Source organism: Schistocerca gregaria, chromosome 4, assembly GCF_023897955.1.
Source record: "Schistocerca gregaria isolate iqSchGreg1 chromosome 4, iqSchGreg1.2, whole genome shotgun sequence".
Taxonomy (NCBI): domain Eukaryota; kingdom Metazoa; phylum Arthropoda; class Insecta; order Orthoptera; family Acrididae; genus Schistocerca; species Schistocerca gregaria.
In genome coordinates this window covers 363,865,541-363,890,415 of record NC_064923.1, presented here as the reverse complement: position 1 = coordinate 363,890,415, position 24,875 = coordinate 363,865,541, and the positions used below count along the sequence as shown (strand labels likewise).

The following is a 24,875-nucleotide window of genomic DNA, read 5'->3' as shown; positions in this document are numbered from 1 at the left end:
GACCAGCATATCATAATGCCAATAGTGCATCGAAATTTATATTCGATAGTAAGGACAAACTGTAACCCTCGGCCCAATGCATTGCGCATTAAACCACATGCAAGCTGAGTGAAACAGTACACATTGGTCAGTCATGCTGAGCTGTGGCAACTAGACTATCTGAACATGAGAGAAGCTGAAGACAGAGGAATAACCAGGCGATCTTTGCCGATAATCTTAACAGAAAACAGTTCATATGATATTGCATATGAAGTTCTACATAGTGTTAGGAAGGCAGAAAGATGTTCAAATGTGTGTGAATTCCTAACGGACCAAACTGCTGAGGTCATCGGTCCCTAGACTTACACACTACTTAAACTAACCTATGCTAAGAACGACACACACACACACATACACACACACACACACACACACACACACACACACACACACACACACACACACACACACACACACACACACATCAAACCGCGCGGCCACTCGGCGCTGCAGAAAGTCAGAAAGATGACCCTAATGGAAATATTGGAAATCAACAAACATATAACAGTGTGCCAGCTTAGTATTGAATGACTCAATTTCCTTTTTCCCCTTCGTTAAATTAAGTACTCGTTGCAAAGGCTAGATCCAAATTGCAAATACAGTGTTGCCCATGGGTTGTTAAATGTATATCTACGTGAAAAACCTTGTTCCCTCTTTTTCAGTTGATGTATTTATTCTCATCATCATCATCATCATCATCATCATCATCATCATCATCATCACTTAAGACTGATTATGCCTTTCAGCGTTCAGTCTGGAGCATGGCCCCCCTTATAAAATTCCTCCATGATCCCCTATTCAGTGCTTACATTGGTGCCTCTTCTGATGTTAAACCTAATACTTCAAAATCTTTCTTAACCGAGTCCAGGTATCTTCTCCTTGGTCTGCCCCGACTCCTCCTACCCTCTACTGCTGAATCCATGAGTCTCTTGGGTAACCTTGCTTCTCCCATGCGTGTAACATGACCCCACCATCTATGCCTGTTCGCCCTAACTGCTGCATCTGTAGAGTTCATTCCCAGTTTTTCTTTGATTTCCCCATTGTGGACACCCTCCTGCCATTGTTCCCATCTACTAGTACCTGCAATCATCCTAGCTACTTTCATATCCGTAACCTCAACCTTGTTGATAAGGTATCCTGAATACACCCAGCTTTCGCTCCCATACAACAAAGTTGGTCGAAAGATTGAACGGTGCACAGATAGTTTAGTCATGGTACTGACTTCCTTCTTGCAGAAGAGAGTAGATCGTAGCTGAGCGTTCACTGGATTAGCTTTGCTACACCTCGCTTCTCGTTCTTTCACTATATTGTCATCCTGTGAGAATAGGCATCCCAAGTACTTGAAACCGTCCACTGTTCTAACTTTGTTCCCCCTATTTGGCTCTCAATCCGTTTATATTTCTTTCCCACTGACATTGCTTTCGTTTTGGAGATGCTAATCTTCATACCATAGTCCTTACATTTCTGATCTAGCTCTGAAATATTACTCTGGAAACTTTCAATCGAGTCTGCTATCACAACTAAGTCATCCGCATATGCAAGACTGCTTATTTTGTGTTCACATATCTTAATCTCACCCAGCCAGTCATTGTTTTCAACATATGATCCATAAATAATATGAACGACAGTGGAGACAGGTTGCAGCCTTGTCTTACCCCTGAAACTACTCTGAACCATGAACTCAACTATTTATTCTAAGTGACAAAAATGTAATGTTTTCCTACCTTCTGTACAAATAACATTTGTGTATGAAACTTCCTGGCAGATTAAAACTGTGTGGCGGACCGAGACTCGAACTCGGGACCTTTGCCTTTCGCGGGCAAGTGATCTAACTGAGCTACCCAAGCACGACTCACGTCCCGTCCTCACACCTTTAACTCCGCCAGTACCTCGTCTCGTACCTTCCAAACTTTACAGAAGCTCTCCTGGTACAGCACTTTCTCGCGAAAGGCAAAGGTCCGAAGTTCGGGTCTCGGTCCAGCACACAGTTTTAATCTGCCAGGAAGTTACATATCAGCGCACACTCCACTGTAGAGCGAATATTTCATCCTAGAAACATCTGTGTAAGTCGCAGATCATTTGATCTGTGTCTGCGGCATTGTGTCGTCACCTGAAGATGACATTAGAAGCCGAAAATCGGTTCGTGATGAAATAAATACGACTTTTGCAAAACATTAGGAAGTGTTTCTTATTTAACATTATTCAAAATTTTAATGTACAAACGTTAAGAAATGTCTAATCTCTAGCAAAGTGCCGTGGTATTAAATTACACGTGGACTGGCTGCCATTCCGAGCAGTGTTCTCCAGTGGTCTCTTGTGACAATTATATATAATCAAACGTCTGTGTCGATTAGAGGACCTAAAAAAAGTTATCTTATGTAGGCTGCTTGCAAATCAGGCATAAGACGATGCAGGTCACACGGATACTTTTGGAAATGATAGTACATCAGGGTAGTAGATAGTTGCTCTGTAAATACCGTTTACGATAAAATGTAACGGTGGTAAGTAAATTCGTCATTGCTATGGTGGCCTAGTGCGTTTTCCAGGAAAAATGATAGTATGTGTGCATGGAAACATGTTAACAATAGCATTTTTTCTTTTGCGGTGACATATTAAAACAATACCAGAATCAGAAAGCTCCAGCAAAAGAGCAAATACCGTTGCTCTGTGGTTCAGACAAAGTAAGGACTATTGTGCAAGACTCCTTCCCCAGGTTTCAAAGTGAATTACATAGGAGCTATAGGCTTATGTGAGAGCACCAGTGGCGTGCCAGACCAGTTTACCCGAAAAGTCGGCAACAATTATACACTGTGTATCAGCAAGAATGGCAACACTGTTATGACAATAATTATGAGAACTTAGCGGAAATAGTGGAAACCCTCTACCGAATTTTAAACACTGAAAAAAGACACTCGGGACGAAAACTTAATCGCCCCCGGAAGAAATCACTGTAATACAGTGTGCCACGGCCTGTAACCCTCATAGTGGCTTCAGTTCGATGAAAAAAGGAGTTCTTCGCATATGACATATGACTGGAGTTACCCATTGATAAACATGCCGTGGATATACCAGAATTTCGAGGATGTTGACTGCTGCGTTTCACACGCTGTTCCAAACATTTCCAATCGTTTTCAAGGCACGGTCATTTAGAAGACCAGTCGGGTGCGATGAGGTGCTTGAGTGTTAGCCAACCTGTGAACGTTTACTCGCATCCCTGTGAACACCATTTTGGAGGCGGAGTTTGCTACAGAAATTTCATCATAAAAGTATCTAAGAAAGGGGTACACGTAATCATCAAAAATGTCGAAATAAATAGGGAATACACCAAAGTCCGATTATACCCGCCAGCTTCCATACAAGACGTCATATTTCGACTAAAGATGATAGTTTACAAGAGTTACTAAGACAAACACATATAACATGCAGTAACATTTCGATAGCATTCTTCAAGATGGCGATCACAAGACAGACCATTACACACCATTACACATGCGAAGTATTTCAGTCAACTAAGAAAATGAAATACATGGGACAACGGCGGGTATGGGGTAATGCGGAGGAATGGGTATCCCCATAGACGATGAGATCTTGTTCACTTTATTTTTTGCTGACGACCAAGTGTTAGTAGCTGAAGATGAGGAAGATGCAAATCACATGTTCTACAAATTAAAACAGAATATCTGAAAGTGAAAGAAAATGTTGTTAACTACTTACAACTCGGTGCTGATAATGTTAAAGGGTGTCATAATTTTAAGTACCTGGGAGTGACACTGTCGTCCAATGGTAGAAGTATGCATGATACAAACAATAAAACTGGCCAGGGCAAGCGAGCCATAAAACAACTAAACGGTATTCTCTGGAACATAAACATAACGCGCAGAACAAAACATACCATCTATCACACAATTAGTGAAAGTACCGCAGCATATGGTGCAGAGTTGTGGGAACTATGTCAGAGGCAGAAAGATCGCCTACTGGCTGCCGAGATGGATTTCTGGAGACGGAGTTGTGGATATTCCAGGCTTGATCATATTATAAATGACAGAATCAGAGAGGTTATGAATGTCGAAAGCACTATCCTAGACTAAGTAGACAGGAAGCGCGTACTCTGCTATGGTCACTTACAGCGTACGCCAGACACAAGAAGGCCACATCAAAGAAGTAAGAGCTGTAGACCTGCGAGATGCTAGAAAGACGACGTCAGCGAAGCAATGGCGGCGAGAGGTCTTAATGAATGAGAGTGCAATGACCGTCGACGATGGAGATTGGATTGCGAGAGGCGGCGGCAGCCGTAGAAGCCTCGCATATACATATTGTTGTTGTGGTCTTCAGTCCTGAGACTAGTTTGATGCAGCTCTCCATGCTACTCTATCTTGTACAAGCTTCTTCATCTACCAGTACCTACTGCAGCCTACATCCCTCTAAATCTACTTAGTGTATTCATTTCTTGGTCTACCTCTACGATTTTTACCCTTCACGCTGCCGTCCAGTACTAAATTGGTGATCCCTTGATGCCTCAGAACATGTCCTACCAACCAATCCCTTCTTCTGGTCAAGTTGTGCCACAAACTCCTCTTCTCCCCAATTCTATTCAATACCTCCTCATTAGATATGTGATTTACCCATCTAATCTTCAGCATTCTTCTGTAGCACCACATTTCGAAAGCTTCTATTTTCTTCTTGTCTAAACTATTTGTCGTCCACGTTTCACTTCCATACATGGCTACACTCCAAACAAATACTTTCCAAAAACGACTTCTTGACACTTAAATCTATACTCGATGTTAACAAATTTCTCTTCTTCAAAAACATTTTCCTTGCCATTGCCAGTCTACATTTTATATCCTCTCTACTTCGAACATCATCAGTTATTTTGCTCCCCAAATAGCAAAACTCCTTTACTACTTTAAGTGTCTCATTTCCTAATCTAATTCCCTCAGCATCACCCGACTTAATTCGACTACATTCCATTATCCTTGTTTTACTTTTGTTGATGTGCATCTTATCAAGACACTGCCCATTCCGTTCAACTGCTCTTCCAAGTCCTTTCCTGTCTCTGACAGAATTACAGATTGAATAGCATTGGGGAGAGGCTACAACGCTGTCTCACTCCTTTCCCAACCACTCCTTCCGTCTCATGTCCCTTAACTCTTATAACTGCCATCTGGTTTCTGTACAAATTGTAAACAGCCTTTCGTTGCCTGTATTTTACCCCTGCCACCTTTAGAATTTGAAAGAGAGTATTCCAATAAACATTGTCAAAAGCTTCTCTAAGTCTACAAATGCTAGAAACGTAGGTTTGCCTTTCCTTAATCTTTCTTCTAAGATAAGTCGTAAGGTCAGTATTGCCTCACGTGTTCCAACATTTCTATGCAATCCAAAATTATCTTCCCCGAGGGCGGCTTCTACTACTTTTTCCTTTCGTCTGTAAAGAATTCGCGTTAGTATTTTCCAGCTGTGACTTGCTAAACTGATAGTTCGGTAATTTTCACATCTGTCAACACCTGCTTTCTTTGACATTGGAATTATGATATTCTTCTTGCAGAGTGAGGGAATTTCGCCGAGTGAGGGAATTTCGCCTGCCTCGTACATCTTGCTCACCAGATGGTAGATTTTTGTCAGGACTGGCTCTCCCAAGGCCGTCAGTAGTTCTAATGGAATGTTGTCTACTCCTGGGGCCTTGTTTCGACTTACGTCTTTCAATGTTCTGTCAAAATATTCACGCAGTATCATGTCTCCCATTTCATCTTCATCTACCTCCTCTTCCATTTCCATAACATTGTCCTCAAGAACATCGCCCTTTTATAGACACTCTATATACTCCTTCCTCTTTTGTGCTTGCCCTTCTTTGCTTAGATCTGGGTTTCCATTTGAGCTCTTGATATTCATGCAAGTGGTTCTCTTTTCTCCGAAGGTGTCTCTAATTTTCCTGTAGGCAGTATCTATCTTACCCCTCGTGAGATAAGCCTCTAATCCTTACATTTGTCGTCTATCCATCCCTGCTTAGCCATTTTGCGCTTCCTGTCGATCTCATTTTTGAGACGTTTGTATTCCTTTTTACCTGCTTCACCCACTACATCTTTGTACTTTCTCCTTTATCAATTAAATTCAGTATCTCTTCTGTTACCTAAAGATTTCTACTAGCCCTCGTCTTTTTACCTATTTGAAACCTTGCTGCCTTCACTATTTCATCCCTCAGAGCTACCCGTTCTTCTTCTACTGTATTTCTTTCCCCCATTCCTGTCAATTGTTGCCTTATGCTCTCCCTGAAACTCTGTACAACCTGTGGTTCTTTCGGTTTATCTACGTTCCATCTCCTTAAATTGCCACCATTTTGCAGTTTCTTTAGTTTTAATCTACAGTTCATAACCAATAGATTGTGGTCAGAGTCCACATCTGCCCGTGGAGATGTCTTACAATTTAAAACTTGGTTCCTAAATCTCTGTCTTACCATTATATACTCTATCTGAAACCTGTCAGTATCTCCAGGCTTCTTCCATGTATACTACCTTCTTTTATGATTCTTGAACCAAGTGTTAGCTATGATTGAGTTGTGCTCTGTGCAAAATTCTATCAGGCGGCTTCCTCTTTCATTTCTTAGCGCCAATCCATATTCACCTACTGCGTTTCCTTCTCTCCCCTTTCCTATTACCGAATTCCAGTCACCCATGACTATTAAATTTTCGTATCCCTTCACTATCCGAATAATTTCTTTTATTTCATCATACATTTCTTCAATTTCTTCATCATCTGCAGAGCCAGTTGGCGTATAAACTTGTACTACTGTAGTGGGCGTGGGCTTACTTTCTATCTTGGCCACACTAATGGTTTCACTATGCTGTTTGTAGTAGCTTACCCGCACACCTATTTTTTATTCATTATTAAACCGACTCCTGCATTACTCCTATTTGATTTTGTATTTATAGCCCCGTATCCGCCTGACCAAAAGTCTTGTTCCTCCTACCACCGAACTTCACTATATCCTACTATATCTAACTTTACCCTATCCATTTCCATTTTTAAATTTTCTGACCTACCTGCTCGATTAAGGGATCTGACATTCCACGCTCCGATCTGTAGAACGCCAGGTTTCTTTCTCCTGATAACGACGTCCTCCTGAGTAGTTCCCGCCCGGAGATCCGAATGGGGGACTATTTTACCTCCGTAATATTTTACCCAAGAGGACGCCATTATCATACAGTAAAGCTGCATGTCCTCGGGAAAAATTACGGCTGTAGTTTCCCCTTGCTTTCATTCGTTCGCAGTACCAGCACAGCAAGGCCGTTTAGGTTAGTGTTACAAGACCAGGTCAGTCAATCATCCAGACTGCTGCTCCTGCAACTACTGAAAAGGTTGCTGCCCATCTTCAGGAACCACACATTTGTCTGGCCTCTCAACAGATACCCCTCCGTTGTGGTTGCATCTACGGTATGGCTGTCTGTATCATTGAGGCACGCAAGCCTCGCCACCAACGGCAAGGTCCATGGTTCATGGGATATATATATATATATTTTCTTGTTACTGATGACTCACTCGTATGGTGGGTGTTTTTGTGATTTGGTTGTCAGTAATGGTTTAATTTAATGATACTGAGTCTTTGGTATTTATTGATTACTTTTTTGTTATATATGCATAGGCCCGAATCATTGTACCAAAAGCTCCCCAGAGACATCACAGGAATACGTCCGGCGTCAACTGCACCCTAAACACATTGCGGATTAAATATTTTAGTGGATCGTCGGTGGTGTCGACGGAATGCTTCGTTTGACACAAGTCAAAATCGCGACACGCTGTACCACACTGCACGCCTTCAGTCAGCTGCTGTCCAGTTTCTTTGTTGCTTGGTCCACTGACGGCGAGCAGCTTTGTAGGCTGCTGTGAGCAATGAATCTTTTGGGTGGTACCCGTTCGAATTGTCCGACCAGAAACTTATTGTATGCATTGACAGCGGCTATTGCTTATGGGTTTGAGATATACTGTTATTGGCGATGAGCGACACGTTCCTGAAGTTCCTGTTCGTCAGAACCTTTTTCGAGCAGTGTTCTTCAGCGTGTTACGTGGCTGCGAGTGGTACACTGTTTCTAGCAAAAAAGTGTTGGACAGTCCGCGGTGATACACCAGCATCATAGGGAGCCTCACTTATGGTGATATCTCCTGACAGCGTTTCTGGCATGCCTGCAAGTCGTCCCGTCGTAACACGTTCATTTTTTGCACCCGATAGTGCCCACACACCACTGTTTCACAGTCATGGCACACACCACACGTGGAGGACCATGAGACCTGGTTCCGGTTCTACAGCCATGTGCTCTTATCCTGATGACTCGTGTTTTGCCGGGTGAACTTACACGTGGTTGTTTCCAGGAAATACATTTAATACAATGAAAAGCCAAAGAAACTGGTACACCTGCCCAATACCGTGTAGGGCCCCCACGAGTACCCAAAAGTGCCGCAACACGACGTGGCATGGAATCGACTAATGTCTGGAGTAGTGCTGGAGGGAACTGACAGCATGAATCTTGAAGGACTGTTCATAAATCCGTAAGACTACGAATGGCGAGACATCTTCTGAACAGCACGTTGCAAGGCATCCCAGAAATGCTCAATAATGTTCATGTCTGGGGAATGTTTAAACTCAGAAGAGTGTTCCTGGAGCTACGCTGTAGCAATCCTTCACGTGTGGCGTATCGCACTGTTCTGCTGGAATTACCCAAGTCCTTCGGAATGCACAATAGACATGAATGGATGCAGGTGATCAAACAGGATGCCTACGTACGTGTCACCTGTCAAGAGTCGTATCTAGTCGTATCAGGGGTCTCATATCACTCCAACTGCACACGCCCCGCACCATAATAGAGCCTCCACCAGCTTGAACAGTTCCCTGCTGACATGCAGGGTCCATGAATTCATGAGGTTGTCTCCGTACACGTAGATGACCATCCGCTGGTTACAAATTGAAGAAACGATACTCGTCCGACCAGGCAACTTGTTTCCAGTCGTCAACAGTCCAATGTCGATGTTGACGGGCCCAGGCGAGGCGTAAAGCTTCCGGTCGTGCAGTCATCAAGGGTACGCGAGTGGCCCTCCGGCTCCGAAGGCCCATATCGATAACGTGTAGTTGAATGGTTTGCACGCTGACACTTTTTTGATGGCAAAGCATTTAAACCTGCAGCAATTTGCGGAAGGGTTGCGCTACCCTTCATTCTTTTCAGTCGTCGTTGGTCCCGTTCTTGCAGGATCTTCTTCCGACCGCAAGATTTGATGTTTTCCAGATTCCTGATATTCACGGTACACTGGTGAAATCGTCGTAAGGGAAAATCCTCATTTCATCGCTATCTCGGAGATGCTGTTACCCATCGCTCGTGCGCCGACTGTAGCATCACGTTGAAACTGACTTAAATCTTGATAACCTGTCATTGTAGCAGCAGTAACCGGTCTAGAAACGGTGTCAGACACTTGACTTGAATAGGCCTTTCCCACCTCAGGGCCGTATTTTGGCGGTTTACATATCTCAGTATTTTAAGACACATTCCTACACCAGTTCCGTTTGCGCTTCAGTTTAGAACGATCAGCAATAGGTGTGCGAAAACCTTTGACAATATAGAACGGGTATTTAAGATCTAAACGTACAGAGATGTTGTCATGACAAACAATGAGATGACAAAAGTGGTTAGATACCTCCTACTATCGGATCGAACCTCATTTTCCCAGGCGTAGTACACCAAATAGATGTGGCATGGACTCGACATGTCGTCTGAAGTCCTCTGAAGAAATGTAGAGCCATCTTGCCTCTATAGCCGTCCTTAATTGCGAAAATGTTGCCGATGCAGTATTTTGTGCGCGAACTGAACTCCCATAAACATTGGATAGAGTTCTTGTCGGTCAGTCTGGATGGGCAAATCATTCACTCAAACTGTCCAGAATGCTCTTCAAACCAGTCACGAACAATAGTGACCCGGTGACATGGCACATTGTCATCTATAAAAATGCCATCACTCAACTGCTGCAAATGGTCTCCAGGCAGCCGATCATAACTGTTTCCAGTCGATGACCGGTCCAGTTCGACGAGGGGACTCAGTACGTTCCATGTAAATATAGCCCACACCATTATGGAGCCACCACCAGCTTGCACAGTGCCTTGCTGACAACCTGGGTCCATGGCTTCGTGGGGTCTGCACAACACTCGAAATCTTCCACCAACGTTACCAACTGAAATCGGGACTCATCTAACAAGCCCAGTCGTCTAGAATAGAACTGACATGGTAACGAGCCAGGAGAGGCGCTGTAGCTATGTCGCGCTGTTACCAAAGGCGCGTCGGTCATCTGCTGCCAAAGCCCATTAACGCCACATTCCGCTGCACTGTCAACAACGGATACTTTCACCGTGCTTCTGCGGCTATTTTGCGCAGTGTCGCTTGTCTGTTAGCACTGGCAGCTCTACGCCATCGCGCTGCCTTAGCTCGAAAAGTGAGCTCCGTCGACCACTACCTTGTCCGTGGTGAGAAGTAATGTCTGAAATTTGGTATCTTCGGTACACTCATGACATTGTGGAGCTCGAAATATTGAATTTACTAAAGATTTCTGAAAAGAAATATCCTATGCGCCTAACTCCAACTACCATACCTCGTTCAAAGTCTGTTAATACCCGGCATGCGGTCATAATCACGTCGGAATCGTTTTTACATGAATAACCTGAGTACAAGCTACGGCTCCGACAATTCACTGCCGTTTTATACCTTTTGTAGGCGACATTGTCGCCATCTGTATATGTGCATATCGCTATCCCATGACTTCAGTCTCCTAAGTGTAATGTACTTGAACGCGTCCTCAAAGTACCAGGTGATCAAAAAGTCAGTATAAATTTGAAAACTGAATAAATCACGGAATAATGTAGATAGAGAGGTACAAATTAACACACATACTTGGAATGACAAGGGGTTTTATTAGAACCAAAAAAATACAAAAGTTCAAAAAATGTCCGACAGATCTGATCAGAATAGCAATAATTAGCATAAAAAAGGAAGACAAAGCAAAGATGATGTTCTTTACAGAAAATGCTCAATATGCCCATCATCATTCCTCAACAATAGCTGTAGTCGAGGAATAATGTTATGAACAGCACTGTAAAACGTCCGGATTTATGGTGAGGCATTGGCGTCGGATGTTGTCTTTCAACATCCCTAGAGATGTCGGTCGATCACGATACACTTGCGACTTCAGGTAACCCCAAAGCCAATATTCGCACGGACTGCGGTCTGATGACTTGGGAGGCCACGCATGACAGAAGTGACGGCTGAGCACACGATCATCCCCAAACGACGCGGGCAAGAGTTCTTTAACGCGTCTAGCAATATGGGGTGGTTCTAATAAAACCCCATGTCATTCCAAGCATGTGTGTCAATTTTCACCTCTCTATCTACATTATTCCTTGGTTTATTAACTTTTCAAATTTATACTGACTTTTTGATCACCCAGTTTATAGCCTACTAAGTTACGCTAATCTTCTCTGTTTACATTGGACCTGACTACTCCAATTGCGCTCATACTCGTATTATTCCGACGACTGACGTAGTTTCCTACATGTTTCACCACGAGTACTGGTGTTAACCATGTCGTGAGAAACAGACACAAGAGAACGAGCATTCACGGAAGAGTTCGGCAGAATTCACTAACGTTTAAAAATTGAAACTGGGCACTTGTCACTGAACTGTACTTCCATTCTTCGTTAACTTTATTTCTACATCGATGGATGGTTTTCGCTGGTTGCTCCGTTCATTTTAGGGGAACACTGCAAAGCAGGACACTTACGTACGCACGAACAATATCGGCTGAATCTACTCTCGGATGCCTATAGAAGGAGGCAATGATACTAGCCTTTTAAGTTATTTTTTAGCATTTGACCCACTCTCTACCTTCTGACTCACTTACTCCGTCCCGTTTGTTCGAGAATTAAATACAAATTAGATAACGCAACGAAAACGTCATACGATTTTTGGTCGAAAAAGCGCAAGAAAAAACATGTGCTTATTGATGAGAAAATTGCTATAGGCTACCATTTTAAATGAAGTAACTGTTAATGGGGCCATCACTGTTTATGCTGCCCTCATTACTGCAGACACTGAATGAAGTTCGCACAGACTAGAAAATTTTAGTTAGCGGCAGTAATTATAAGCGCTAATTTTAAACCTTTTCCTCTCCAGGAGCTTCATAACATCTACAAAACATTTGAAAAATTAATTTACTTTTGTGGGTGTGATTCCTTTTTTTAGAATAAAACGACGAAAATGTTTTACAGATTTGAATTCAAAGAGGTGCATTTCTGATTATAAAATCGCATTTCCACAACCCCAGCAGCTTAAAATTATTGTGCATCAGAAATGAATCATCTACCTACTTGAGAATCTTTGAATTTCACGCGCATCCTTCGCGACACTTTCAGAAACAAGGTAAAATCACTTCGAACTTTTTAAAAAAACTAATGCCATTTTATACTCTTAATTCTTTTTGAAGTGGAAATATTACCACAAGTTACATTTTCAGTCATTCATTGAGGTAAGTTTGTTTAACTATCTTGTGTGTGTTGTGGGCTTCAGTTCAGAGACTGGTTTGATGCAGCTCTCCATGCTACTGTATCCTGTGCAAGCTACTTCATCTCCCAGTACCTACCGCAACCTACATCCTTCTGAATCTGCTTAGTGTATTCATGTCTTGGTCTCCCTCTACGATTTTTACCATCCACGCTGCCCTTCAATACTAAATTGGTGATCCCTTGATGTCTCAGAACATGTCCTACCAACTGATCCCTTCTTCTAGTCAAGTTGTGCCACAAATTTCTCTTCTCCCCAATTCTGTTCAATACCTCCTCATTACGTACGTGATCTACCCATCTAATCTTCAGCGTTCTTCTGCAGCACCACATTTCGAAAGCTTCGTCCATGTTTCACTTCCATACATGGCTACACTCCATACAAATACTTCCAGAAAAGGCTTCCTGACACTTGAATCTGTACTCTCGTTCAGAAACGCTTTCCTTGCCTTAACCAGTCTACATTTTACATCCTCTCTACTTCGACTATCATCAGTTGTTTTGCTCCCCAAATACCAAAACATCATCAGTTGTTTTGCTCCCCAAATACCAAAACTCATGTACTACTTTAAGTGTCTCACTTCCTAATCTAATTCCCTCAGCATCAGCTGATTTAATTAGACTACATTCCATTAACCTCATTTTGAATTTGTTGATGTTCATCTTATATCCTCATTTCAAGAGACTGTCCATTCCGTTCAACTGCCTTTCCAGGTCCTTTGATGTCTCCTACAGAATTACAGTGGCATCGGTAAACATCAAAGTTTTTATTTCTTCTCCATGGATTTTAATTCCTACTCCAAATTTTTCTTTTGTTTCGTTTACTGTTTGCTCAATATAGAGATTGAATAACATCAGGGATAGAATACAAAACTGTCTCACTCCCTTCCCAACCACTGCTTCCCTTTCATGCCCCTCATCTCTTACAAACTACCTTAATGCAGCGTAAATGATCCACAAAATCTCACATGACAGCAGTGGTGCGTGGTAATGCATTTTTACAAGTTTTAAGCAGTTCTAATACTAATGTTTCACTTGAGGACCCCTGTGAATACTGCTTCTAGACAGTTCGAAAGCATTCCACAGAAGACAAGAGGAGTCGCAGATCGTAGTACAAAACCAATTACTGTATAATTATGTAGAATTAATAAGTGGAAGAGGATGCGCCTGAATGAGATATTTCTGCATCTGTTTGGGTTGAAGAAGAATGGATTGAATATATCAATCGGAATCAATTAAGTCATTGGATATACAAGTAATTTTGCCTACATTTAAATTGCACCGTTTTGGTGCCTCTTCACAAGAGTGTCTTTTGATATACCAGTTTAACATGTTCATAGCAGTACTACCTAAGTTTTATTTGTCGCAATAGTATAGTAAAACAAACTGGACACGTACCTTTTGTAGTTGGTGGAAATTTAGGCTCTAACATGTGGCGTAGGGTGGCTACGTCTACGCGCCTGAGATTTTCGTTCCTCACATGTTTTTCATTCATCTTACATTAACCCACTGGGTGACGTGTTTTGGACACCGGGTGAAAGCAACATTTCCTCTTGGTATATTTTTTTTGCTCTTTTGTTCGGACATTTAACAAACTGTAAAACCAGAATGCATGTAAAAATCTCGTATACATTAAATCGTTAGCGAAAAATGAGCTACTATTTTCATATTAAATCAACTTACTCTATATATATTAATTTACAGCACTTCATATTCCTCCCTTTTTTCACAGGTGAACGTTACGAAAATGGAAATTGATTGTAAAATTCCATTGTGTTACATTCTGGCCAGAGGAAACAAATGGGTAATGTAAAATTAGACCACGGATAGACGGTGTTTTGCTAAGCAACGTACGAAGCGAGACGAGCACATTGTTGTCAAAAAGCAGTCTTGTACAGGATCCGACAGAGTAATAAATATAGACTTAGCAGGAATGTAGCCATGATTGCTGGCAGCGGTGTTGAAAAGAATGTACGGTCGCAAGAAGACCGTTCTCCGGGCTGCAAGATGGCGCTAGCGAGACAGAAGACCATCGTGCGATTGCAGCAGCAATTGGAGCAGCATTTTGCACTCACTGACACAATGAAGTGTTACAAATCGGTTACTCCAAAGAAACTCGGAGCTACACACCCTGTATCGTGCATTCCATTGATCACAAACCACTGCAATTTGCGAATTTAGTATTGTCAAGTGAGAAGTCATTGGAGGGCAGGGCGGAGGTCTGTTGCGTTTTGTGATGAAATCTGGTTCTGCGTCGGCGCCAGTGATGGGCATGTGTTGGTTAGGAGGAGGCGAGTTGAGGCTTAGAACCAACCCGTGTGCGTTCTAGCCGCACTGGACCTGACGTTATAATCTGGGTATGATTTCATACGACAGCAGGAGCAGCCGGCCGCTGTGGCCGAGCGGTTCTAGGCGCTACAGTGTGGGACCGCGCGACCGCTAAGGTCGCTTCGAATCATGCCTCGGGCTTGGATGTGTGTGATGTCCTTAGGTTAGTTAGGTTTAAGTAGTTCTAAGTTCTAGGGGACTGATGACCTCAGCCAAGTCCCATAGTGCTCAGAGCCATTCGAACCTTTTTTTTGGGGGGGGGGGGGGGGGGCACTCTCGTGATTATCCCACGCACCCTGACTGTCCGTCAGTCTGCTGATACGACCTGTTGTGCTGCCGCCGTTCATGAACAGCATTCCATGGGTGTTTTCCAACAGGGAACGCTCGCACACATACCGCTGTTGTAACCCAACATGCTCTATAGAACGTCGACTGTTGTCTTGGCCTATTCAGTCACCAGATCCGCCTCCAGTCGAGCACATACTGGACGTCATCGGACGACAACACCAGCGTCATACAGCCATCCACAAACAGCATTAATCGTCCCTGTATTAACCGATCAATTGCAACAGGCATCGAACTCCATCCCACAATCCGACATACGGCTCCTGTACAACACAATGCACGCAGGTTTGCATGCTTGCATTTAACATTCTGGCGGTTGCACCATTTACTAATATAGCAGATTTTTCACATTTGCAATGGCTTATCTCCCGCGTTCCTTAACCTATGATCTTGCGATGTTAATCACTTACAAATGCTACCTAGACAAATGTGTTCCCGCAATTTCATTATTCTGTTAATTATTTTTTGATGTTGTGATTTTGTTTCCGTTATTGTAGTAATATTTGAGTCACCTAGTTCGGCGTGCTGTTGCGCCTGCGCGATATAAAAATGCGCATTAAGGAATGACGGCCATTTATAATTATGCCCTTGTGGAGTTCAGAGCGTCGAGCATTGGCCGTCAAGGCTTTCTGCGCCATTTCGAGTTGAAACGACATTGTAAATTCCCGGATCATTGGACGATTGTATGCTGGGTGAAATGATTTCAGACTACCGCATCTTTTGCGAAGAAAAGAAGTCAACAGTGACGAAGGGCGCAGCGGACGGCGAAGCAAGTAGAGGAAGCGCCTCCAGCGCTCATCCCACGTCCTCACCGTTCTGCCGCCAGAGGTGAGCCTTGCCGCTGTGTCAGGTAGTGCCGCACAGCGCATCATCCGTGATAAGCCGTACTTATAACCATTCAAACTGCATGTCGCACAGAAACTAAACGAAGAAGATAAAATGTCCCGACGAATCGTTGCCTTGCGATTCCTGGAACTTGTAGCAACCGAACGGCAGATGCGAAACAGCATGCCGATGTCGGATGAGGATAATTTTCATCTACATGGTGCTTTAAATAAACAGATTTACACATAGTGGGCGCCACGTGAAATAGATAGTTCTCATCGGTCGACTGAGAAACGCTGCAGTGTGAACGTGTGACTATCGTGCGGCGTGCCTTAATTTTGCGTCATGGGCTTACATTTGTTTGAAGAGCTTTATGACCGTGTAGCGACGGTTACTAGCGGTCGCTATGTCCAAATATTAAATGACCTCCTCCTTGCAAGGCTGAACAACGGCATGTTGTTCCTACAGGATGCGGCAACAAACAGCTCATAAGGCCCGCCAGTCAGTGACTGTCTTAAAAAGTCATTACCCTGGTCGGGTGGTTTCCAGATCTGGAAACTTCCATTAGCCAGCACGGTCGCCCGATCTGGCTGCCCTTGACTTCTTGTTATGAGGATACTTAAGGAGTTAAGTGTACGCTGAACGTTCTCATAGTGTGGCTGAAACTGAGGAAAGAATACGTGCAGCTGTGTAGGACATCTCATTGGACATGATTCGTCGGATTATGGAAGCTTTCGTTTATCATATAGAGGAATGCATGGACAGTGATGGCAACCATGTGTATGGTGTTACTTACAAAACCAAGGAAAGGGGGGTATGTAATACGAAATGGCATACATTTTTCTTTGTTTTCAATGCGTGTAAATGTCAATTGGTTTCAAAGTTCTGGCATTTCTACATCCTGCAATTCATTCTTCTTGGCACTGTATTTTTAGCCATAGGGTCTTATAACACAGCAGAGAACCCTAGATTTAAATAATTCGCTTTCTTTTATAGGAAATCGTGGTGCCTGTTCCATCGGACATGTCCAAATAACGAACGCTACACGTTCATGTAACTCATTACCCTCGCTGGGCAATGAATCCACCACCAGTGGGGGACAATTCCGTCGGACGTCCTGTGATAATCTCTAAGTATCGAACATGAAGGACATTGACGGGGACTCGGCGCTGTCTCGGAGTATGAGTCAGTAGTGGCACAAGGGGGCCATCGCCCAAAGTGGGCCGCCCCTTACAAGGACGTCGCCCCAAATCTAAGATGGCAGCCGTGACGCAAGTACATGACGTCACGTGACGTCAGCTGATGATGCGATTGACGTCAGCTGATGATGCGAGTACCGTTATTCAAAAATGGTGGGAAGATAGGTCAACTGGACTACCTCCATTAACCTAAGAAACCCCATCCTACGAACTCGCGAGAATTTTGAATTTTGGCGGGGAGATAGGTTAGTATAGGTAGCTCAATTGACCTAAGAAAATGGTTGGAAAGATAGGGCAGTTGGACTACCCCCACTAACGTAAATCACATCGTCCTAGGAACTGATCGGAAGTTTGAATTTTGGTGGGGGGATAGGTCAACTGGGCTACCCCTACTAACCTAAGAAAATGGCGGCAAAGAAACGGTACTCAGGCTACTTCCACTAACCACAGCGACCTCTTCCTAGGAATTGCTTTTAGCCACTGATACTACAGAATACGACGAAGAGGAATATGAGCTGAACACATATAATTCATTAATTTATTTTGATAGATGCGCCGCCACTGACTGCTGCTCAACCAGAAGTAAATGCTTAACACAAATTAATCTTTGGCAATCTGTTGTAAAGTTCTTAATCTGCGTGATCGTCAAGTAGTACTGAGAGACTATTAAACAAACACATATATTCAATGTCACCATGGTGTTTAGATACCTTTGTACCTTTCTGAGAATGAAAAGTAGTAGTAAAGCCACTTTCGATCGAACGCGGTAGTATGTTTCCGATTATCCAATCAGTTGCACCCTTTTCTCGATGGCTGTAAGAACAAGAGCGATCCTATCTGCTCGTTCCAAGCGAGGCATTTTGCAGCTTCTGCGACCAAGAGTCATTGCAATTAATCTGTAATTTTCTTTATGACGACAGCAGGAACTTGAGAGAAAGGATACAGCCAATTGAATGTCAAGTTTTTTTTCCGTTGCCTCATATGCTGAGGCTTTTTCTTGTGTATTTTATGGGTGACTGATCCGGTGTTTCAAGAATGTTTCGCCAACCCGGCAGCCTTCAGACTATGTCCTTTACTGTTAGCATATAAAATTTCCTCTGTGGTTATGTCTGAATTAAAACTCAGGTTAACAAAGATATGACTCGGAGTAAAGACCGAGAGAGTTTTGTACTTCGAATACACGTCTCTTTGCTATTTGTTTTCCAGTTATTGAAATTAGTTAATCTACTGAATTTATAGTTACATCATTCGAATGTCAGCTTGTGGCTTCCTTATCCAGTGTCGTGGTGGTGGGTAGCCCTGGTCAGCGACGAGAAGTACCCGCTGTACATGAAAAGCTTGACGTAGTTTGGTGAGACGCTACTAACTGTTTGACTCTTCGACTCCATCCTTTAAGTTCATGTATGCAATATTACATTTTTCTTCTCTAAATCCCCACGAATCACCGTTTACGACGAACATGTCATCTGCAAATGATACCAATCGGCTTACGTTGCCGCTGCCGTGTTACTTACATTATGTGGCCGTCATTGTTACATCTCAAAGCTGTGGACCACACATTGATTCTGCAGACAGCCTTTCGATATAGAGTCTTCATTCAATTTCCTAGGCATATTAAACATGCCTGGCTTCCGTGGCGATAGTCACTCAGGCAGTCGCACTGCCCCCTTGACACACCAACTTCCTAAGGCGACCAAGGAAAGAAGGCAGCTACAGTTAATCGAAAGCGCCAGTAATACTGATCATAGCCCGCCCGGCAAGCAGTGCGTTAGACCGCAGATGAAGGCCTGCCGGTCCCCGGCACGAATCCGCCCGGCGGATTAGTGTCGAGGTCTGGTGTGCAGTCCAGCCTGTGGATGGCTTTTAAGGCGGTTTTCCTTCTCCCTCGGTGAGTGCGGGCTGGTTCCCTTTATTCCGCCTCAGTTACACTGTGTAGGCGATTGCTGCGCACTCACTGTCTCCACATACGAGTACATCATAATTACTCTACCACGCAAACATCGGGGTTACACTCGTCTAGAATGAGGCCGTTTCCGGGGGAGGGGGGGTCCAATGGGGCCGAGCCGCAGAATAACCCTGGGTTAGGTGTAGAGCGGCGGTGGGGTGAATGGACTGTTGTGAGTTTGTGTACCACTCTCCGTCGTTTCTAGGTCCCCAGTTCAACACATACATACAATACTGATCATCATTACTGTAGCGTTCGTAGAATGTGTCTATCGCTTGCGGGGTCGCCTCAAATATGTATTGGTGAGGGCTCATTCCGTGTATTCCTCTATGATGTAATCTTTTGCGTAATATTTTTTGAAATATCTTAACGAGATCGATGGTGAGTGTTCATCGGTGGTGAGGGTTTCTTCTGGAGTGCCCCAGCGAAGTGTGGTAGGTCCGCTGTTGTTTTCTATCTACATAAATGATCTTTTGGATAGGGTGGATAGCATCGTGCGGCTGTTTGCTGATGCTGTGGTGTATGGGAAGCGGTCGTCGTTGAGTGACTGTAGGAGGATACAAGATGACTTGGACAGGATTTGTGATTGGTGTACAGAATGGCAGCTAACTCTAAATATAGATAAATATTAATTAATAGAGATGAATAGGAAAAAGAATCCCGTAATGTTTGAATACTCCATTAGTAGTGTAGCGCTTGACACAGTCACTTCGATTAAATATTTGGTCGTAATATTGCAGAGACATATGAAGTGGGACAAGCATGTAATGGCAGTTGTGGGGAAGGCGGATAGTCGTCTTCGGTTCATTGGTAGAATTTTGGGAAAATGTGGTTGATCTGTAAAGGAGACCGCTTATAAAATACTAATACGACCTATTCTTAAGTACTGCTCAAGCGTTTAGGATTCCTATCAGGCCGGATTGAGGGAGGACATAGCAGCAATTCAGAGCCGGGCTGCTAGATTTGTAACTGGTAGGTTTGATCATCACGCGAGTGTTACGGAAATGCTTCAGGAACTTGGGTGGGAGTCTCTGGAGGAAAGGAGGCGTTCTTTTCGTGAATCGCTACTGAGGAAAGTTAGAGAACCAGCATTTGAGGCTAACTGCAGTACAGTTTTACAGCCGCCAACTTATATTTCGCGGAAAGACCACAAAGATAAGAGATTAGGGCTCGTACAGAGGCATATAGGCAGTCATTTTTCCCTAGTTCTGTTTGGGAGTGGAACAGGGAGATAATATGCTAGTTGTGGTACGAGGTACCCTCCGCCACTCACCGTATGGTGGATTGCGGAGTATTTATGTAGATCTTTCAGAAGACGAAGTGGTCTGTAGGATTTGCTTATAATTAGATTGTCCTCTCCTTTACTAGTGATCACCACTCAGTATTCTTCCATGGTTAGGGGACCGTTCCCTGCATGTGACGATCGTTGTACAATTCACACACGTAGATATCAAATTGGACATAAGGCTTGTCATTACTTCAGTGGGGACTCCATCCATTGCTGTAGATTTTTTTCTATCTTAAAATTATTTGCCTCATTTCTTCTTGTGCGAAGGGATACACACGGTTATTATGTCTGTACTCTTCCCATAAATAGGTCGGTGTGCGCAAGGAGATACGCTGCTAGCATGTCGTCCTCGGACCAACAAATACGGCAAGCAGAATATTGAAAGAGAGGGATCAATCAGGCGGACGATGCAATCATGGTTCCCTTTAATTTGGCACGATGTCAACACTATTATTAGCGTCTCGCCCTATAAAAAAAGAGAACAAATGCATGAGCAAATATTGACTGCATTTGATCAGCTGTGACAAATGATATGTATGTCAAAGTCAGGCACTCGTTAATAAGCTAGTGCAATATACGCAATTAGACACGGTGTAACTATCTGCTCCATAACTAGATTAATAAATTCAAATCTTGTTGGCCTTTACGGTGCGGCAATCCTAAACAATCAAAGAGAAGACGTGGTCAGTGCATTCTAAAACTTACATCTTCTCAGACTCACGTGCTGAGCTACGTATACTCTATCTGTATATTCATACATTTATATTACGTTGGTATTCTTGTCCAGGTGCGACACGTAACTGTTGTGTCCTCGTGAAGACACGTTATTTAGCTGGTAATAACAGATATTCGAGAAAGCCCAAAAGCGCGTGAAACCAGGTTGTAGTCGTATGCTGTTTTTGCTTTAACACGGTAAACAGAGACAGTTTTGTTTTTATTTTTATTTTCATGATAGCTAAGCAGAATTTGTCTGTTTACCATTTAGTAAATTCTTCCGAAAGACAGTGTATCTTAATTTACCTGGTTAAATGAAATTGTGCAAGTAATTTGTCGCGTTTAGGTGTGAGTTTTGTAAACTGTTCTGTCCTTTTCTCGGTAAACTGTTTCACGTATTCTTACTAGACAGTTATTTAGCACGAATGAGAAATACCTGACTTGCCGTAGATTTGTTACACCCGGGTGCTGTAACATTGTCACACCTGGGTTATGCTGTGACGTAAGCGGTAGTTATTTTGTGACATTAATAGCGTCAGAATTTGGAAAGTACTTGAGACTTTTCAGAGTTCTGATACTTTTACAACAGAGATACGACGACAGATAAGGGGAAGGGGGCTGCTAAGAAAGACACGTTCAGGCTAAGGAGGGAGAAAGGTACAAAGAGGTGGGAACTGCCAACAACAGAGAGTTGGAACAGACGTAATAGGATTTAGTCCAACAGTTTTGTAGTAAACGTAGAAAATAAGTTTCACCTGCTGCTTCAGTTAGAAAAGGATAAGCCTCTGATAGATGAAGCTTTAGACATTGTTTAACAAACTTAAAGGATATAGGGGAGGACAATAAATAATGCTGTCATCGTGGATGTGCTACTGTAGAATTCGTGTCTATTCTGAGCCAGTATGAGTGACGTCGTCTGAACATTTCTGTCATGAGAGCCAATTTGGAGTTGGATCGACAGATACGGCTCAAATGGCTCTGAGCTCTATGGGACTTAACATCTTAGGTAATCAGTCCCCTAGAAATTAGAACTACTTGAACGTAACTAACCTAAAGACATCACACACAGCCATGCCCCGAGGCAGGATTCGAACCTGCAACCGTAGCGATCGCGCGGCTCCAGACTGAAGCGGCTAGAACCGCTCGGCCACAGCGGCCGGCATAGACAGATATCTCAGGTTACAGAGCTAAACGTTGATGTTGTTGATTATACTACGTGTAGACTGCACCTCAGCTGGAAAGAGAAGAGAAAACTAGCATAACGCCTAATGGAGGAGGAGAAATTGTTCCGAGTGGTAAAATAGCTGTGGTAAAATGCCTGTCTTCCGGACAAGGAGGGCAGAAAGGAACAAGGTTTTAACAGAGGTAAGGGTTACAATAAATATTCAGTTTGAGGAAGCATCTAAATACCACAACCCTAGAATATATAAAATTTGTGCAGACAAGTGTTTATTGAGCATTTTCGGCAACAACGAAAATTATTTGTCCACACAATTACACTTCTGTCTGTGTGAGATGTCAGTTATCGTTACTGGAGCAGTACATGATTTTCATCAAAGTGGGCGCTCCCAGTCCACGGTAGTTTGGCGCTCCATTATCCAGTCGCATTATTAAGGAGTGACGCTAACCACTGCTTCCCCGACTAGTACCTGTAAGCAGTCATCGACATCCCCGGCGTTCCTTGGCGGAAGGGCTGTGCTGCCGCTCATCTCCACACCGCGCAGAGCTACTGAGAGATTACCCGATGTCCATGAGAATGCTCCGGCAACACGCAGTCACTGTATGGACTACGCCGACCGCCAGCGAGATCTGCCCCCTGCCCGACCCAGTGTTTACGTGAACGGATGCCACTGGGCTGACATCCTCCAAAGACTGCTGAGACAGCGTGAGAACACTCCGAGGCAGTGCGCTGTGATACCCCTGGCCTGGACGCCGTCAAACACGAGTCGTAAATTCTTGTTCCGCTGATGTACCATTATCGGCCAAGGTGCCGACCTGCCTGCTCCCCTACACTGCACGCTCCGTCATTCCGACAACAGTAGGTAACTCAGCCTTGGCCCCACCAGAAGAAAGTACTCCAGACATCTAGGCAAATGCATTACACGATGAAGATTACCATTTAACACAATAGAAAAAGGAGTGGGGTTGTAGAAGCAGAGACGAGCTTCATTAAAGGGATTTATTCTAATGTCTTTTAGTATGCTCAATCCTAATACGGTAACAGAAAAGTTAGAGGGCCCACCATTTTTTTTTCAGCTAACACTAATGTAAGAATGTATTTTTATCGAGTTTCATTAAATACAGATTATTTGAAAGTCTTTGCGACAAATTAAGAGGAATGATAGATCATGTCATGTGGAACAACTTACGTTATACAAGGCCCGCTGAAACCTGCCACTTCCAGACCACTTCGCAAACGCCATAAAGTTGGCAGTATAGCTGACAAACAAACAAGGCCCTGCGTCTTCTGAACCAATTACGACACAGCAACATAAGTCGGTTCGGATGTCGCCGCTACCACGTTGACGAGTTCTAGGGTAACATTGTGTCTGCTACAGTATGCTTCTGTTGTGTTACCGCATCGACTACAGATTTGGTTTATTAAAAATGCCACAAAAGCGACGTCGTGAGCCAAGTGATAACCCGTCGCGTCGTGTGTGTCGTTAAATAGTCAGGCTTTATAACTGCAACGAAGGACGAGCAAGAAAAAGACTTTATTTCTGGTCATGGGCCCCATCCCTAAGCCCTCCGGTTGTACATACACATTCCCGTTTAAGATGAAGTAATTATTCTGGAGAATAACCTGTAATAAACTTATTAGTTCGGCAATTTCAGATAATTTATAGTTGATCGCATCATCAACAAGAAAACCTATAAAAATATTCCCCGTTACTGAGAAGTACAAACAGCGCCAACAACGCGGAAAATAATAAACGAAATTCCATTCCTTTCCTAGGAAACCTATCCTGCAGGATAAAACATTTTTTAGAGAATAAATACAAATGTAATGTAAACTTCTTCATTGAAATAGCTTAAAGAAAAAATTTTGTGAATACAATTAACAATGTCAGTAATTCGTTTTCTAATTCAGGTGTATACAAAATTATTTGTAATAATTACCCCTGTTACTATGTTGGTCAAGCTGCCTGCGCGATCGATGTAAGACAAAGTACATTTACCAAGAAACAGGGGTGGAAATGTGCACCAGTCCATATTGCAAGAACATTTAATCATTGCTAAATATTCCCGTAAATATCTGGCTGACCGTAATTTTGTGTAAGGGGGTTAAAGGGCGGAAAATGGACTTACGTGAAGAGCTGTAAATTTCAAGCACACACTCTGTAGGGATTGTAATCTGTTGAATGAACAGCTGCAACTTGCGAGTCGACTGTTTCTTGAAGGTTTTAAGCCAGCATATGATGGTTAATGTAGTTATAATTCGTTTGTGGCCTCCACTTGTCATTCATTCTCATCAGATTTCCATTTTTCTTGTAAAATATTTTATCTCTTTCTGTTTATCCTCCTTTTTAGTGCTGTAATTCATTTTTAAGGTTTCCCCACCTCCACCCTACCTCCCGTCTTCCGTCATTTTACTACCTAAAATTTTTC

General features: G+C 43.2%; 1 protein-coding gene across 1 annotated transcript in view; it reads right to left on the bottom strand.

The window, feature by feature from the left end:
- Positions 1–14,183: 14,183 nt before the first annotated feature.
- The window catches only part of LOC126267079 (uncharacterized), a 108,798-nt gene continuing 98,106 nt past the window's right edge, over positions 14,184–24,875 (bottom strand). The window contains exon 8 of the mRNA XM_049971942.1: positions 14,184–14,217. The gene's annotated coding sequence lies outside the window, so the exon portion shown is untranslated. The remainder of the gene's footprint in view (positions 14,218–24,875) is intronic.